Raw genomic sequence first — 15,694 nt, 5'->3', positions numbered from 1 at the left:
TAACCCCAATATTTTTTTTAAAAGGTGGGCGGTTGGCTTTCCGATAAGTGTGGTCCCAGTGGCGGATTCGCCGCAGGATCACCCTTCCAGGATGACGGAAGAGGTGCCCCCCCCTCCCTCCCGCCGCGTCCCGAACCTTTTCCCCGCTTACAGGACCCACCGGCAGCGGGGAAAACAATCCGATCCCGGTGTTCCGTGAAAAAACCATACCCGTGAAAATTCCCTACCCTCGTCACTTCCGGTGCACATACGTCATTGAACAGCTGAGGAGCTTAGCATTGCGCATGCTCGGAGGGTATGGAATTTTCACGGTAGTGTGTTGTAACGTTACACCGCATCAGCTGTTGCGGCGGTTACATTAAAACAGCTCGGCTGCAACATGAGTCATCTCCGCTCCTACCCCTGTCACTTCCCTGATCTCGGCTACTAAATGTAAAAGCGGCTGCGGATAAAATCACGGAACCGAGATCTCCGTGATTTAGATTTCATAGATCCGCCGCCTTTACATTTAGTAGCCGAGATCAGGGAAGTGACAGGGGTAGGAGCGGAGATGATTCATGTTGCAGCCGAGCTGTTTTAATGTAACCGCCGCAACAGCTGATGCGGTGTAACATTACAACACACTACTGTGAAAATTCCATACCCTCCGAGCATGCGCAATGCTAAGCTCCTCAGCTGTTCAATGACGTATCCGGAGATGTGAGCATGCGCACTGCTACGCTGCTCAGCTGTTCCATTACGTTTCTGACAGGAAATGACGTGGGTATGGAATTTTCACGAGGTATGGTTTTCTAACGTTACACCGAATCCTCACAGACAGGATGTCGAGTGAGGGCAAGCTTCAGCCTTTAGAAGCACTTTAACTATAACTACCTAAGCAGTATAATATTGTGGGATACTTACTATGCTGGCCTGGCTGAATGTAACCTCTTCGTCTCTTCCTCTCTCCGCTCCTCCTTGTTCCATTTCTGATCTTTCCCTCTCTTCTTTCTCTTTCTTTCCATTGTAAATAATCGTGTAGATTTTGGAAGTGGGACATCTCTCTAAATTTGATATCGGAAAAGATCTTCGCTTCTCATGACCTTTCTTTCTGAAATCATCTTTTTTCCTTTCCTCCTCAAGTCTCCTTCGCTCTTCTCTGGCGACAGCATCGGCCCTCAACCGTTCTTCTCCCTCCCACTTCATCTCCATCTCCCGGATCTTGTTCCTTCGCTCTTCCTCCATGGCTTTCTGCCCCTTTTTGCAGCCACTTTATCTTGATTGGCTAGGAGCTCTATCAGGCGCTGTCTCTCTACCTCCTCCTTCCTCGACCTCATGCGCTTCTCTTTTTAGCTGCTCTTCTTCTCCTTTTTTGCTTCTTTCATCTTTGATTATCCGCCTTAACTGCGTCCACTATTGCTTTCCTTTTCTCGGAGTGCCGCCTCACTCGGATCGTAGATCACTCGGTTCTCCATTTTGACCTATAAAGAAAAAAAAAAACAAATGGTGAGTTGAAGTGAAGTAGAAATGTTAAAGTGGAAGTCAAATGTTTTTGTGTAAAATTTAGATAGGGGAAAGGGTTCGAGTATTTCCAAATTTTCCAAGGTTCCTTGTTTTCTGTATGCTGACTGGGAAAGTTTCTTCTCACTTCCTTTCATCTCAGCTGGAGAGAAAGTGAGCAGAACCCTCAGACAGCAATAACCCAACTAAGGTGCTAACCCCTTAGTTATTCTCAAGCCGGTGCGGTCTCTTGTGACACCCCCCTGCCCCCAATGAGGAAGAAGACCTCCAGCTACCCAGAGGTCTTTGTTCTTCCATCCTCCAGTCCAAAACTGCTAGTTTGTGAGAGACTACCCAAGCAGTATGATAATACACGGTACTTACTCTTTTCATGAATTGCCACGGAGGTCCTATAAGGCAAGACCGAATTAAGTGTCAGAAACAGGCTTTCTTTACGTTTCTTTTTTTTTGGTTTCCAGGAGAAGTTGAACATACATTTTCTCCATTTTATTTTGCCTCTTGTTTGTGTTTCCTCCTCTCCCTCATTTCTTCCTCTCTCTCCTGTATTTCATCAGACTCGCTTCTCTCCATAGGAGCCTAGAAAAAAAAAAAAAAAAGGTTAAGTAGAAGTACAAAATAGTAGTAGGAGTATGGCTACGTTTAAAAGACTTTTGGACGTACATCTCAAGGATCAAAAACATTCAGGGGTATGAGAAATGATTACGGCCATACACAGCTACACAGGTTGAACTGGATGGACTATTGTCTTTATTCAACCTCAACTACTATGTAACTACGGAAGTATAGATTTGACACTCTACACTTGCCAACCGGCCAATACATATATACGTCCTCAGTTTAAACCTAAATACCGGTGTTATGGCAGCAGATCGCTGCCATAACCCCAATATTTTTTTTAAAAGGTGGGCGGTTGGCTTTCCGATAAGTGTGGTCCCAGTGGCGGATTCGCCGCAGGATCACCCTTCCAGGATGACGGAAGAGGTGCCCCCCCCTCCCTCCCGCCGCGTCCCGAACCTTTTCCCCGCTTACAGGACCCACCGGCAGCGGGGAAAACAATCCGATCCCGGTGTTCCGTGAAAAAACCATACCCGTGAAAATTCCCTACCCTCGTCACTTCCGGTGCACATACGTCATTGAACAGCTGAGGAGCTTAGCATTGCGCATGCTCGGAGGGTATGGAATTTTCACGGTAGTGTGTTGTAACGTTACACCGCATCAGCTGTTGCGGCGGTTACATTAAAACAGCTCGGCTGCAACATGAGTCATCTCCGCTCCTACCCCTGTCACTTCCCTGATCTCGGCTACTAAATGTAAAAGCGGCTGCGGATAAAATCACGGAACCGAGATCTCCGTGATTTAGATTTCATAGATCCGCCGCCTTTACATTTAGTAGCCGAGATCAGGGAAGTGACAGGGGTAGGAGCGGAGATGATTCATGTTGCAGCCGAGCTGTTTTAATGTAACCGCCGCAACAGCTGATGCGGTGTAACATTACAACACACTACTGTGAAAATTCCATACCCTCCGAGCATGCGCAATGCTAAGCTCCTCAGCTGTTCAATGACGTATCCGGAGATGTGAGCATGCGCACTGCTACGCTGCTCAGCTGTTCCATTACGTTTCTGACAGGAAATGACGTGGGTATGGAATTTTCACGAGGTATGGTTTTCTAACGTTACACCGAATCCTCACAGACAGGATGTCGAGTGAGGGCAAGCTTCAGCCTTTAGAAGCACTTTAACTATAACTACCTAAGCAGTATAATATTGTGGGATACTTACTATGCTGGCCTGGCTGAATGTAACCTCTTCGTCTCTTCCTCTCTCCGCTCCTCCTTGTTCCATTTCTGATCTTTGCCTCTCTTCTTTCTCTCTTTCTTTCCATTGTAAATAATCGTGTCGATTTTGGAAGTGGGACATCTCTCTAAATCTGATATCGGAAGATCTTCGCTTCTCATGACCTTTCTTTCTGAAATCATCTTTTTTCCTTTCCTCCTCAAGTCTCCTTCGCTCTTCTCTGGCGACAGCATCGGCCCTCAACCGTTCTTCTCCCTCCCACTTCATCTCCATCTCCCGGATCTTGTTCCTTCGCTCTTCCTCCATGGCTTTCTGCCCCTTTTTGCAGCCACTTTATCTTGATTGGCTAGGAGCTCTATCAGGCGCTGTCTCTCTACCTCCTCCTTCCTCGACCTCATGCGCTTCTCTTTTTAGCTGCTCTTCTTCTCCTTTTTTGCTTCTTTCATCTTTGATTATCCGCCTTAACTGCGTCCACTATTGCTTTCTTTTCTCGGAATGCCGCCTCACTCGGATCGTAGATCACTCGGTTCTCCATTTTGACCTATAAAGAAAAAACAAACAAATGGTAAGTTGAAGTGAAGTAGAAATGTTAAAGTGGAACTCAAATGTTTTTGTGTAAAATTTAGATAGGGGAAAGGGTTCGAGTATTTCCAAATTTTCCAAGGTTCCTTGTTTTCTGTATGCTGACTGGGAAAGTTTCTTCTCACTTCCTTTCATCTCAGCTGGAGAGAAAGTGAGCAGAACCCTTAGACAGCAATAACCCAACTGAGGTGCTAACCCCTTAGTTATTCTCAAGCCGGTGCGGTCTCTTGTGACACCCCCCTGCCCCCAATGAGGAAGAAGACCTCCAGCTACCCAGAGGTCTTTGTTCTTCCATCCTCCAGTCCAAAACTGCTAGTTTGTGAGAGACTACCCAAGCAGTATGATAATACACGGTACTTACTCTTTTCATGAATTGCCACGGAGGTCCTATAAGGCAAGACCGAATTAAGTGTCAGAAACAGGCTTTCTTTACGTTTCTTTTTTTTTGGTTTCCAGGAGAAGTTGAACATACATTTTCTCCATTTTATTTTGCCTCTTGTTTGTGTTTCCTCCTCTCCCTCATTTCTTCCTCTCTCTCCTGTATTTCATCAGACTCGCTTCTCTCCATAGGAGCCTAGAAAAAAAAAAAAAAAAAAAAAAGGTTAAGTAGAAGTACAAAATAGTAGTAGGAGTATGGCTACGTTTAAAAGACTTTTGGACGTACATCTCAAGGATCAAAAACATTCAGGGGTATGAGAAATGATTACGGCCATACACAGCTACACAGGTTGAACTGGATGGACTATTGTCTTTATTCAACCTCAACTACTATGTAACTACGGAAGCATAGATTTGACACTCTACACTTGCCAACCGGCCAATACATATATACGTCCTCAGTTTAAACCTAAATACCGGTGTTATGGCAGCAGATCGCTGCCATAACCCCAATATTTTTTTTAAAAGGTGGGCGGTTGGCTTTCCGATAAGTGTGGTCCCAGCGGCGGATTCGCCGCAGGATCACCCTTCCAGGATGACGGAAGAGGTGCCCCTCCCGAACCTTTTCCCCGCTTACAGGACCCGCCGGCAGCGGGGAAAACAATCCGATCCCGGTGTTCAGTGAAAAAACCATACCCGTGAAAATTCCCTACCCTCGTCACTTCCGGTGCACATACGTCATTGAACAGCTGAGGAGCTTAGCATTGCGCATGCTCGGAGGGTATGGAATTTTCACGGTAGTGTGTTGTAACGTTACACCGCATCAGCTGTTGCGGCGGTTACATTAAAACAGCTCGGCTGCAACATGAGTCATCTCCGCTCCTACCCCTGTCACTTCCCTGATCTCGGCTACTAAATGTAAAAGCGGCTGCGGATAAAATCACGGAACCGAGATCTCCGTGATTTAGATTTCATAGATCCGCCGCCTTTACATTTAGTAGCCGAGATCAGGGAAGTGACAGGGGTAGGAGCGGAGATGATTCATGTTGCAGCCGAGCTGTTTTAATGTAACCGCCGCAACAGCTGATGCGGTGTAACATTACAACACACTACTGTGAAAATTCCATACCCTCCGAGCATGCGCAATGCTAAGCTCCTCAGCTGTTCAATGACGTATCCGGAGATGTGAGCATGCGCACTGCTACGCTGCTCAGCTGTTCCATTACGTTTCTGACAGGAAATGACGTGGGTATGGAATTTTCACGAGGTATGGTTTTCTAACGTTACACCGAATCCTCACAGACAGGATGTCGAGTGAGGGCAAGCTTCAGCCTTTAGAAGCACTTTAACTATAACTACCTAAGCAGTATAATATTGTGGGATACTTACTATGCTGGCCTGGCTGAATGTAACCTCTTCGTCTCTTCCTCTCTCCGCTCCTCCTTGTTCCATTTCTGATCTTTCCCTCTCTTCTTTCTCTTTCTTTCCATTGTAAATAATCGTGTAGATTTTGGAAGTGGGACATCTCTCTAAATTTGATATCGGAAAAGATCTTCGCTTCTCATGACCTTTCTTTCTGAAATCATCTTTTTTCCTTTCCTCCTCAAGTCTCCTTCGCTCTTCTCTGGCGACAGCATCGGCCCTCAACCGTTCTTCTCCCTCCCACTTCATCTCCATCTCCCGGATCTTGTTCCTTCGCTCTTCCTCCATGGCTTTCTGCCCCTTTTTGCAGCCACTTTATCTTGATTGGCTAGGAGCTCTATCAGGCGCTGTCTCTCTACCTCCTCCTTCCTCGACCTCATGCGCTTCTCTTTTTAGCTGCTCTTCTTCTCCTTTTTTGCTTCTTTCATCTTTGATTATCCGCCTTAACTGCGTCCACTATTGCTTTCCTTTTCTCGGAGTGCCGCCTCACTCGGATCGTAGATCACTCGGTTCTCCATTTTGACCTATAAAGAAAAAAAAAAACAAATGGTGAGTTGAAGTGAAGTAGAAATGTTAAAGTGGAAGTCAAATGTTTTTGTGTAAAATTTAGATAGGGGAAAGGGTTCGAGTATTTCCAAATTTTCCAAGGTTCCTTGTTTTCTGTATGCTGACTGGGAAAGTTTCTTCTCACTTCCTTTCATCTCAGCTGGAGAGAAAGTGAGCAGAACCCTCAGACAGCAATAACCCAACTAAGGTGCTAACCCCTTAGTTATTCTCAAGCCGGTGCGGTCTCTTGTGACACCCCCCTGCCCCCAATGAGGAAGAAGACCTCCAGCTACCCAGAGGTCTTTGTTCTTCCATCCTCCAGTCCAAAACTGCTAGTTTGTGAGAGACTACCCAAGCAGTATGATAATACACGGTACTTACTCTTTTCATGAATTGCCACGGAGGTCCTATAAGGCAAGACCGAATTAAGTGTCAGAAACAGGCTTTCTTTACGTTTCTTTTTTTTTGGTTTCCAGGAGAAGTTGAACATACATTTTCTCCATTTTATTTTGCCTCTTGTTTGTGTTTCCTCCTCTCCCTCATTTCTTCCTCTCTCTCCTGTATTTCATCAGACTCGCTTCTCTCCATAGGAGCCTAGAAAAAAAAAAAAAAAAGGTTAAGTAGAAGTACAAAATAGTAGTAGGAGTATGGCTACGTTTAAAAGACTTTTGGACGTACATCTCAAGGATCAAAAACATTCAGGGGTATGAGAAATGATTACGGCCATACACAGCTACACAGGTTGAACTGGATGGACTATTGTCTTTATTCAACCTCAACTACTATGTAACTACGGAAGTATAGATTTGACACTCTACACTTGCCAACCGGCCAATACATATATACGTCCTCAGTTTAAACCTAAATACCGGTGTTATGGCAGCAGATCGCTGCCATAACCCCAATATTTTTTTTAAAAGGTGGGCGGTTGGCTTTCCGATAAGTGTGGTCCCAGTGGCGGATTCGCCGCAGGATCACCCTTCCAGGATGACGGAAGAGGTGCCCCCCCCTCCCTCCCGCCGCGTCCCGAACCTTTTCCCCGCTTACAGGACCCACCGGCAGCGGGGAAAACAATCCGATCCCGGTGTTCCGTGAAAAAACCATACCCGTGAAAATTCCCTACCCTCGTCACTTCCGGTGCACATACGTCATTGAACAGCTGAGGAGCTTAGCATTGCGCATGCTCGGAGGGTATGGAATTTTCACGGTAGTGTGTTGTAACGTTACACCGCATCAGCTGTTGCGGCGGTTACATTAAAACAGCTCGGCTGCAACATGAGTCATCTCCGCTCCTACCCCTGTCACTTCCCTGATCTCGGCTACTAAATGTAAAAGCGGCTGCGGATAAAATCACGGAACCGAGATCTCCGTGATTTAGATTTCATAGATCCGCCGCCTTTACATTTAGTAGCCGAGATCAGGGAAGTGACAGGGGTAGGAGCGGAGATGATTCATGTTGCAGCCGAGCTGTTTTAATGTAACCGCCGCAACAGCTGATGCGGTGTAACATTACAACACACTACTGTGAAAATTCCATACCCTCCGAGCATGCGCAATGCTAAGCTCCTCAGCTGTTCAATGACGTATCCGGAGATGTGAGCATGCGCACTGCTACGCTGCTCAGCTGTTCCATTACGTTTCTGACAGGAAATGACGTGGGTATGGAATTTTCACGAGGTATGGTTTTCTAACGTTACACCGAATCCTCACAGACAGGATGTCGAGTGAGGGCAAGCTTCAGCCTTTAGAAGCACTTTAACTATAACTACCTAAGCAGTATAATATTGTGGGATACTTACTATGCTGGCCTGGCTGAATGTAACCTCTTCGTCTCTTCCTCTCTCCGCTCCTCCTTGTTCCATTTCTGATCTTTGCCTCTCTTCTTTCTCTCTTTCTTTCCATTGTAAATAATCGTGTCGATTTTGGAAGTGGGACATCTCTCTAAATCTGATATCGGAAGATCTTCGCTTCTCATGACCTTTCTTTCTGAAATCATCTTTTTTCCTTTCCTCCTCAAGTCTCCTTCGCTCTTCTCTGGCGACAGCATCGGCCCTCAACCGTTCTTCTCCCTCCCACTTCATCTCCATCTCCCGGATCTTGTTCCTTCGCTCTTCCTCCATGGCTTTCTGCCCCTTTTTGCAGCCACTTTATCTTGATTGGCTAGGAGCTCTATCAGGCGCTGTCTCTCTACCTCCTCCTTCCTCGACCTCATGCGCTTCTCTTTTTAGCTGCTCTTCTTCTCCTTTTTTGCTTCTTTCATCTTTGATTATCCGCCTTAACTGCGTCCACTATTGCTTTCTTTTCTCGGAATGCCGCCTCACTCGGATCGTAGATCACTCGGTTCTCCATTTTGACCTATAAAGAAAAAACAAACAAATGGTAAGTTGAAGTGAAGTAGAAATGTTAAAGTGGAAGTCAAATGTTTTTGTGTAAAATTTAGATAGGGGAAAGGGTTCGAGTATTTCCAAATTTTCCAAGGTTCCTTGTTTTCTGTATGCTGACTGGGAAAGTTTCTTCTCACTTCCTTTCATCTCAGCTGGAGAGAAAGTGAGCAGAACCCTCAGACAGCAATAACCCAACTAAGGTGCTAACCCCTTAGTTATTCTCAAGCCGGTGCGGTCTCTTGTGACACCCCCCTGCCCCCAATGAGGAAGAAGACCTCCAGCTACCCAGAGGTCTTTGTTCTTCCATCCTCCAGTCCAAAACTGCTAGTTTGTGAGAGACTACCCAAGCAGTATGATAATACACGGTACTTACTCTTTTCATGAATTGCCACGGAGGTCCTATAAGGCAAGACCGAATTAAGTGTCAGAAACAGGCTTTCTTTACGTTTCTTTTTTTTTGGTTTCCAGGAGAAGTTGAACATACATTTTCTCCATTTTATTTTGCCTCTTGTTTGTGTTTCCTCCTCTCCCTCATTTCTTCCTCTCTCTCCTGTATTTCATCAGACTCGCTTCTCTCCATAGGAGCCTAGAAAAAAAAAAAAAAAAGGTTAAGTAGAAGTACAAAATAGTAGTAGGAGTATGGCTACGTTTAAAAGACTTTTGGACGTACATCTCAAGGATCAAAAACATTCAGGGGTATGAGAAATGATTACGGCCATACACAGCTACACAGGTTGAACTGGATGGACTATTGTCTTTATTCAACCTCAACTACTATGTAACTACGGAAGTATAGATTTGACACTCTACACTTGCCAACCGGCCAATACATATATACGTCCTCAGTTTAAACCTAAATACCGGTGTTATGGCAGCAGATCGCTGCCATAACCCCAATATTTTTTTTAAAAGGTGGGCGGTTGGCTTTCCGATAAGTGTGGTCCCAGTGGCGGATTCGCCGCAGGATCACCCTTCCAGGATGACGGAAGAGGTGCCCCCCCCTCCCTCCCGCCGCGTCCCGAACCTTTTCCCCGCTTACAGGACCCACCGGCAGCGGGGAAAACAATCCGATCCCGGTGTTCCGTGAAAAAACCATACCCGTGAAAATTCCCTACCCTCGTCACTTCCGGTGCACATACGTCATTGAACAGCTGAGGAGCTTAGCATTGCGCATGCTCGGAGGGTATGGAATTTTCACGGTAGTGTGTTGTAACGTTACACCGCATCAGCTGTTGCGGCGGTTACATTAAAACAGCTCGGCTGCAACATGAGTCATCTCCGCTCCTACCCCTGTCACTTCCCTGATCTCGGCTACTAAATGTAAAAGCGGCTGCGGATAAAATCACGGAACCGAGATCTCCGTGATTTAGATTTCATAGATCCGCCGCCTTTACATTTAGTAGCCGAGATCAGGGAAGTGACAGGGGTAGGAGCGGAGATGATTCATGTTGCAGCCGAGCTGTTTTAATGTAACCGCCGCAACAGCTGATGCGGTGTAACATTACAACACACTACTGTGAAAATTCCATACCCTCCGAGCATGCGCAATGCTAAGCTCCTCAGCTGTTCAATGACGTATCCGGAGATGTGAGCATGCGCACTGCTACGCTGCTCAGCTGTTCCATTACGTTTCTGACAGGAAATGACGTGGGTATGGAATTTTCACGAGGTATGGTTTTCTAACGTTACACCGAATCCTCACAGACAGGATGTCGAGTGAGGGCAAGCTTCAGCCTTTAGAAGCACTTTAACTATAACTACCTAAGCAGTATAATATTGTGGGATACTTACTATGCTGGCCTGGCTGAATGTAACCTCTTCGTCTCTTCCTCTCTCCGCTCCTCCTTGTTCCATTTCTGATCTTTCCCTCTCTTCTTTCTCTTTCTTTCCATTGTAAATAATCGTGTAGATTTTGGAAGTGGGACATCTCTCTAAATTTGATATCGGAAAAGATCTTCGCTTCTCATGACCTTTCTTTCTGAAATCATCTTTTTTCCTTTCCTCCTCAAGTCTCCTTCGCTCTTCTCTGGCGACAGCATCGGCCCTCAACCGTTCTTCTCCCTCCCACTTCATCTCCATCTCCCGGATCTTGTTCCTTCGCTCTTCCTCCATGGCTTTCTGCCCCTTTTTGCAGCCACTTTATCTTGATTGGCTAGGAGCTCTATCAGGCGCTGTCTCTCTACCTCCTCCTTCCTCGACCTCATGCGCTTCTCTTTTTAGCTGCTCTTCTTCTCCTTTTTTGCTTCTTTCATCTTTGATTATCCGCCTTAACTGCGTCCACTATTGCTTTCCTTTTCTCGGAGTGCCGCCTCACTCGGATCGTAGATCACTCGGTTCTCCATTTTGACCTATAAAGAAAAAAAAAAACAAATGGTGAGTTGAAGTGAAGTAGAAATGTTAAAGTGGAAGTCAAATGTTTTTGTGTAAAATTTAGATAGGGGAAAGGGTTCGAGTATTTCCAAATTTTCCAAGGTTCCTTGTTTTCTGTATGCTGACTGGGAAAGTTTCTTCTCACTTCCTTTCATCTCAGCTGGAGAGAAAGTGAGCAGAACCCTCAGACAGCAATAACCCAACTAAGGTGCTAACCCCTTAGTTATTCTCAAGCCGGTGCGGTCTCTTGTGACACCCCCCTGCCCCCAATGAGGAAGAAGACCTCCAGCTACCCAGAGGTCTTTGTTCTTCCATCCTCCAGTCCAAAACTGCTAGTTTGTGAGAGACTACCCAAGCAGTATGATAATACACGGTACTTACTCTTTTCATGAATTGCCACGGAGGTCCTATAAGGCAAGACCGAATTAAGTGTCAGAAACAGGCTTTCTTTACGTTTCTTTTTTTTTGGTTTCCAGGAGAAGTTGAACATACATTTTCTCCATTTTATTTTGCCTCTTGTTTGTGTTTCCTCCTCTCCCTCATTTCTTCCTCTCTCTCCTGTATTTCATCAGACTCGCTTCTCTCCATAGGAGCCTAGAAAAAAAAAAAAAAAAGGTTAAGTAGAAGTACAAAATAGTAGTAGGAGTATGGCTACGTTTAAAAGACTTTTGGACGTACATCTCAAGGATCAAAAACATTCAGGGGTATGAGAAATGATTACGGCCATACACAGCTACACAGGTTGAACTGGATGGACTATTGTCTTTATTCAACCTCAACTACTATGTAACTACGGAAGTATAGATTTGACACTCTACACTTGCCAACCGGCCAATACATATATACGTCCTCAGTTTAAACCTAAATACCGGTGTTATGGCAGCAGATCGCTGCCATAACCCCAATATTTTTTTTAAAAGGTGGGCGGTTGGCTTTCCGATAAGTGTGGTCCCAGTGGCGGATTCGCCGCAGGATCACCCTTCCAGGATGACGGAAGAGGTGCCCCCCCCTCCCTCCCGCCGCGTCCCGAACCTTTTCCCCGCTTACAGGACCCACCGGCAGCGGGGAAAACAATCCGATCCCGGTGTTCCGTGAAAAAACCATACCCGTGAAAATTCCCTACCCTCGTCACTTCCGGTGCACATACGTCATTGAACAGCTGAGGAGCTTAGCATTGCGCATGCTCGGAGGGTATGGAATTTTCACGGTAGTGTGTTGTAACGTTACACCGCATCAGCTGTTGCGGCGGTTACATTAAAACAGCTCGGCTGCAACATGAGTCATCTCCGCTCCTACCCCTGTCACTTCCCTGATCTCGGCTACTAAATGTAAAAGCGGCTGCGGATAAAATCACGGAACCGAGATCTCCGTGATTTAGATTTCATAGATCCGCCGCCTTTACATTTAGTAGCCGAGATCAGGGAAGTGACAGGGGTAGGAGCGGAGATGATTCATGTTGCAGCCGAGCTGTTTTAATGTAACCGCCGCAACAGCTGATGCGGTGTAACATTACAACACACTACTGTGAAAATTCCATACCCTCCGAGCATGCGCAATGCTAAGCTCCTCAGCTGTTCAATGACGTATCCGGAGATGTGAGCATGCGCACTGCTACGCTGCTCAGCTGTTCCATTACGTTTCTGACAGGAAATGACGTGGGTATGGAATTTTCACGAGGTATGGTTTTCTAACGTTACACCGAATCCTCACAGACAGGATGTCGAGTGAGGGCAAGCTTCAGCCTTTAGAAGCACTTTAACTATAACTACCTAAGCAGTATAATATTGTGGGATACTTACTATGCTGGCCTGGCTGAATGTAACCTCTTCGTCTCTTCCTCTCTCCGCTCCTCCTTGTTCCATTTCTGATCTTTGCCTCTCTTCTTTCTCTCTTTCTTTCCATTGTAAATAATCGTGTCGATTTTGGAAGTGGGACATCTCTCTAAATCTGATATCGGAAGATCTTCGCTTCTCATGACCTTTCTTTCTGAAATCATCTTTTTTCCTTTCCTCCTCAAGTCTCCTTCGCTCTTCTCTGGCGACAGCATCGGCCCTCAACCGTTCTTCTCCCTCCCACTTCATCTCCATCTCCCGGATCTTGTTCCTTCGCTCTTCCTCCATGGCTTTCTGCCCCTTTTTGCAGCCACTTTATCTTGATTGGCTAGGAGCTCTATCAGGCGCTGTCTCTCTACCTCCTCCTTCCTCGACCTCATGCGCTTCTCTTTTTAGCTGCTCTTCTTCTCCTTTTTTGCTTCTTTCATCTTTGATTATCCGCCTTAACTGCGTCCACTATTGCTTTCTTTTCTCGGAATGCCGCCTCACTCGGATCGTAGATCACTCGGTTCTCCATTTTGACCTATAAAGAAAAAACAAACAAATGGTAAGTTGAAGTGAAGTAGAAATGTTAAAGTGGAACTCAAATGTTTTTGTGTAAAATTTAGATAGGGGAAAGGGTTCGAGTATTTCCAAATTTTCCAAGGTTCCTTGTTTTCTGTATGCTGACTGGGAAAGTTTCTTCTCACTTCCTTTCATCTCAGCTGGAGAGAAAGTGAGCAGAACCCTTAGACAGCAATAACCCAACTGAGGTGCTAACCCCTTAGTTATTCTCAAGCCGGTGCGGTCTCTTGTGACACCCCCCTGCCCCCAATGAGGAAGAAGACCTCCAGCTACCCAGAGGTCTTTGTTCTTCCATCCTCCAGTCCAAAACTGCTAGTTTGTGAGAGACTACCCAAGCAGTATGATAATACACGGTACTTACTCTTTTCATGAATTGCCACGGAGGTCCTATAAGGCAAGACCGAATTAAGTGTCAGAAACAGGCTTTCTTTACGTTTCTTTTTTTTTGGTTTCCAGGAGAAGTTGAACATACATTTTCTCCATTTTATTTTGCCTCTTGTTTGTGTTTCCTCCTCTCCCTCATTTCTTCCTCTCTCTCCTGTATTTCATCAGACTCGCTTCTCTCCATAGGAGCCTAGAAAAAAAAAAAAAAAAAAAAAGGTTAAGTAGAAGTACAAAATAGTAGTAGGAGTATGGCTACGTTTAAAAGACTTTTGGACGTACATCTCAAGGATCAAAAACATTCAGGGGTATGAGAAATGATTACGGCCATACACAGCTACACAGGTTGAACTGGATGGACTATTGTCTTTATTCAACCTCAACTACTATGTAACTACGGAAGCATAGATTTGACACTCTACACTTGCCAACCGGCCAATACATATATACGTCCTCAGTTTAAACCTAAATACCGGTGTTATGGCAGCAGATCGCTGCCATAACCCCAATATTTTTTTTAAAAGGTGGGCGGTTGGCTTTCCGATAAGTGTGGTCCCAGCGGCGGATTCGCCGCAGGATCACCCTTCCAGGATGACGGAAGAGGTGCCCCTCCCGAACCTTTTCCCCGCTTACAGGACCCGCCGGCAGCGGGGAAAACAATCCGATCCCGGTGTTCAGTGAAAAAACCATACCCGTGAAAATTCCCTACCCTCGTCACTTCCGGTGCACATACGTCATTGAACAGCTGAGGAGCTTAGCATTGCGCATGCTCGGAGGGTATGGAATTTTCACGGTAGTGTGTTGTAACGTTACACCGCATCAGCTGTTGCGGCGGTTACATTAAAACAGCTCGGCTGCAACATGAGTCATCTCCGCTCCTACCCCTGTCACTTCCCTGATCTCGGCTACTAAATGTAAAAGCGGCTGCGGATAAAATCACGGAACCGAGATCTCCGTGATTTAGATTTCATAGATCCGCCGCCTTTACATTTAGTAGCCGAGATCAGGGAAGTGACAGGGGTAGGAGCGGAGATGATTCATGTTGCAGCCGAGCTGTTTTAATGTAACCGCCGCAACAGCTGATGCGGTGTAACATTACAACACACTACTGTGAAAATTCCATACCCTCCGAGCATGCGCAATGCTAAGCTCCTCAGCTGTTCAATGACGTATCCGGAGATGTGAGCATGCGCACTGCTACGCTGCTCAGCTGTTCCATTACGTTTCTGACAGGAAATGACGTGGGTATGGAATTTTCACGAGGTATGGTTTTCTAACGTTACACCGAATCCTCACAGACAGGATGTCGAGTGAGGGCAAGCTTCAGCCTTTAGAAGCACTTTAACTATAACTACCTAAGCAGTATAATATTGTGGGATACTTACTATGCTGGCCTGGCTGAATGTAACCTCTTCGTCTCTTCCTCTCTCCGCTCCTCCTTGTTCCATTTCTGATCTTTCCCTCTCTTCTTTCTCTTTCTTTCCATTGTAAATAATCGTGTCGATTTTGGAAGTGGGACATCTCTCTAAATTTGATATCGGAAGATCTTCGCTTCTCATGACCTTTCTTTCTGAAATCATCTTTTTTCCTTTCCTCCTCAAGTCTCCTTCGCTCTTCTCTGGCGACAGCATCGGCCCTCAACCGTTCTTCTCCCTCCCACTTCATCTCCATCTCCCGGATCTTGTTCCTTCGCTCTTCCTCCATGGCTTTCTGCCCCTTTTTGCAGCCACTTTATCTTGATTGGCTAGGAGCTCTATCAGGCGCTGTCTCTCTACCTCCTCCTTCCTCGACCTCATGCGCTTCTCTTTTTAGCTGCTCTTCTTCTCCTTTTTTGCTTCTTTCATCTTTGATTATCCGCCTTAACTGCGTCCACTATTGCTTTCCTTTTCTCGGAATGCCGCCTCACTCGGATCGTAGATCACTCGGTTCTCCATTTTGA

This window comes from Pelophylax lessonae (assembly GCF_965119305.1).
Source record: "Pelophylax lessonae genome assembly, chromosome: 2".
NCBI classification, from domain to species: domain Eukaryota; kingdom Metazoa; phylum Chordata; class Amphibia; order Anura; family Ranidae; genus Pelophylax; species Pelophylax lessonae.
The sequence above is the reverse complement of the archived record's forward strand: the minus strand, read 5'-3'. Positions refer to the sequence as shown.